We start from the raw sequence: 4191 nt of genomic DNA on the forward strand, positions 1-4191 counted from the left end.
ATATATATATATATATATATATATATATATATATATATATATATATATATATATATATATATATATATATTCTTTGTCTATATATATTAGTGTATATATTGTATATATATATAGTATATATTGTCTATATTTTGCATATACATATATTTATATATAGTATATTATAATCATTATTATTAATAATAATGATAATAGATTTTATTTCTAGAGCACTCTTCATTCAGGGAATCTCAGAGTGCGTTAAAACAAGTACAAGTACAATATACATACATACATACATACGTACATACATACATACATACATACATACATACATACATACATACATACATACATACATACATACATACATACATACATACATACATACATACATACATACATACATACACACACACACACACACACACACACACACACACACACACACACACACACACACACACACACACACACACACACACATACATACATACATACATACATACATACATACATACATACATACATACATACATACATGTAAATATACAATAACTAGTCAGACTAGTCAACATCAGAAATCCCTCACATCTTCTTGATTTAATAACATGCGCTGATTTCTCACCAAAGTGGAGATCTGTCGCCATCTAGTGGTGACACTTCGCACGCGTCCGATCAGCGGCCTCGTTTGTGTTTTCTAGACTTGGGAAGTGGTGGTTTCCGGAACAAATCTAACGCTTTCCACTGCGGTTGCAAACAGTATTAAATTCAATATGAAATGTAGATGAGAGACCCTCCTGACTGCGAAGAAAAGGAGACTCCTGTGCTGGCTGTTTCCTCTGAGAGCTTCACTGCTGCTGCTGCCAGGTGATCTGTTAAGGCTTGCTTTTGTCAGAACAAGGGAGATCAGCCTTTTTCCATTCTGCCACATTCATTGTTGGATGACCGTCATCAAATACAAACCAGTTGCTTGTTGTTAATAATGGAGTTTCTCAAGTATCATCCCATTTTTTTTTTGCACTTGGTTCAGTATTTTTCCCAACAAATGCTGAAGGTATGAGATGGAGGGCATGTAGAGAATTAGCTGTAGAAAACAGAAGTTTGAACTGCTGACTTGAGAAGAAAAATCCCCTCAATAAAGCAGACTCAGCCAAAATATAGAGAATGTAAACAAATAAGTTGGCGCCACTGATCTGGGTAACAAAGCTGTTGGTGTTCAGCACATATCATACTTGCTGATTAATTGTCTTTTAAATTTTATATATATATATATATATATATATATATATATATATATATATATATATATATATATATATATATATATATATATTAAGGACATGTCAAAAATGTCAAAAAATTACATTTTCTTGGGGATGTGTAGATAATGAAAGAAGTCGGAGATTATAACACTCTGTTTAAAGGTCAAATTTTCCACAGATGGATATTACTACATAGTTAGAATCAGTTTAAGTTCTTTACAGAAGCTGAGATTGGTTTATTGTTTGTATTCACCCCCTGAAGCAGCACATACGTGTACTTGATCAGTTAAACTCAGCCTGCAGCCGCTGCTCATGATCCCGTGCCTCAAGTTTTCAGGAGAGCCTTGCTGGCAGAAGTAACAATGTGATTGTGTGAAGAGCGGCTCAGAACAAAGATTCACAAGTAAAATTTAAGTTCTAATAAAAACCATCCATGACTTGTTATCAGTGCTCATTTAAAAAGTCTGTATTTCTGATCGTATCAGGTGCATTATTGGGGTGCAATTTGCACATCTGGGGTGAAACACATAGATACAAAACGGTATATGTAGTTTTTACATGTGATCTTATTCAGACAACATCTTTCTTTGTGGCAGCGTGAGACTGACAGCAGAGAATGAAATTTCAGGATGACCAAGCAGAAACAGCGCTCCATTATTCACAGACTGGCTCCATGGTTTCATGGAGAAGAGGTTGCACCATAATAAGTCCAAACAAACAAAGCATGGAGTTTCCTTACGGTCACTTGACCTCAACCCCACTGAACGTTTATGAGAAAAGCAAACATTTCTGACACAGCAAAGAGATTTATTGTCACAACATGAACTAACCTGTGGAGTCTGTACCGCAAACAAATACAGAAATAATTGTTCTGCATCTATATATGTATCTAAATATATATATGTAGCTATATATATATATATATATATATATATATATATATATATATATATATATATATATATAAGAAAAATCCCCTCAATAAAGCAGACTCAGCCAAAATATAGAGAATGTAAACAAATAAGTTGACGCCACTGATCTGGGTAACAAAGCTGTTGATGTTCAGCGCATATCATACTTGCTGATTAATTGTCTTTTAAATTTTATATATATATATATATATATATATATATATATATATATATATATATATATATATATATATATATAACACAGAAGCAGGAAGCAGGTAAAGACACAGGTTGATGCAGCTCTGCTGAACTTTCAGGTTGAAGGTTAAATAGTGATTTGATGAGTCACTGCTCACGTTGTCCTTTTACAATATTACAGTATGTGGCTGAGTGATTCATATTCATTCCTCACTTAAGTAAAGTCCCATCATGTCCAAAGTGTTCATGGATTCCCAATGACACATTGTTTGTACCATTACTCATCTATGTGTGCAATTTAAGTGCAATTTGCATTTGCTCTTTCTGTTGGACCTGAAATCTCACAATGAACTACTCACATTTTTGTAGTTGCTCATTTTTGAATAATACAAACAGGTTATGATTCAACTTGTGCAGGAAAAACCAGATACCGGGACCTGCCTCTCTGTCCTTTTGTGGTTTCTGAGTCCGTATTTTTTAAACAGCAGCTGCGGTTGATTTTATCTACAGTATCTAGCTTACCTTTTCATTTCACTCCACAAGTCATGTGCAAAAGAGTGCTTCCTCTTTTTACAGCTTATTTTCCTTATTTGTTTTTTTTTTTTTAATCTTTTTACTTCTTGTGCGTAAAAAAAAAAATAAGAATAATAATTTTACTGCCATGGGTGTCTAACCTTAGATATTATAGGTATTATATTATAAGACATTGTTCAACTATTTATTTAACAAAAATGAAGCCTAAGAAAGAAACATATGGGGGGGCAACACTAACAACCTGCATGAGTCAATAGTTTGTAAATTCACCTTTAGCAGCAATAACTTCATGTAGTATTTTAATGGACAACTTTATTAGTGTATTACATTGTTGTAAGAGACATTTAGGGGCATTGGCTTGTAAGGTCCCACTACGAAGTCCACACTTTGACTAGACCTTGTTTTTTTGGTTCTTTTAGTCAGTCTGGTGTAAATGTATTGGTACGCTCTGGATCATTGTCCTGCTGCAGTTCATGAATATTCAGTTCAATAATATTTTTCTCGAATCCACGAAAGGAAATCCTGTATGTTCCCGTCTGGATGACCTAGGTTCAAGCAAGCTTTAGCTGTCGGTGGACAGATGGCCTTATGTTTGCCTCTAGAATATTTTACTATACAGATTAGTTCAATGACGTTCAGTGACTGCAAGGTTAGCTGGTCCTGTGGCTGCAAAACAACCGTCTACCACCGTGCTTGATGCTGGAGGGTTTCTGCTAGAAAGCTCTGCTTGGTTTCCACCAAACACACTCCAGAAAAGCAATCTGGTCAAATGTTGAGTCTACACACCTGCTGCCAGAGGTGTCAAGTAACGAAGTACAAATACTTCATTACCTTACTTAAGTATAAATTTTGGTTATCTGTACTTCACTGGAGTAATTATTTTTTAGAGGACTTTTTACTTTTACTCCTTACATTTTCACACAATTATCTGTACTTTTTACTCCTTACATTTTAAAAACAGCCTTGTTACTCTATTTCATTTCGGCCTTTAAAAACAAAACTATCCAGTTAAATTGCTCCATCCAGATAGAGTGAATTTGGTTGTGGTTGTTTCAGATGTTCTTGTCCAGTTTTGTTCTTACATCCGTTCCCTCAGATTCCTGCAACTAAACTTGGATGTACATTCCAATAAAGGTTAGGATAAATGATAACATGCCTCTGAAGTTTGACTTTTTGCACCATTACAATACTTATAGGCAACTAGTCATCATATCTCCTGCTCTCTGAAACACATGTTAATACTCAATAGTACACATATATGGTTCTTTAATATATTTGCATTATATTATACTAAGATACATTCA

This window comes from Cololabis saira, chromosome 16 (assembly GCF_033807715.1).
Source record: "Cololabis saira isolate AMF1-May2022 chromosome 16, fColSai1.1, whole genome shotgun sequence".
Classification (NCBI taxonomy): domain Eukaryota; kingdom Metazoa; phylum Chordata; class Actinopteri; order Beloniformes; family Belonidae; genus Cololabis; species Cololabis saira.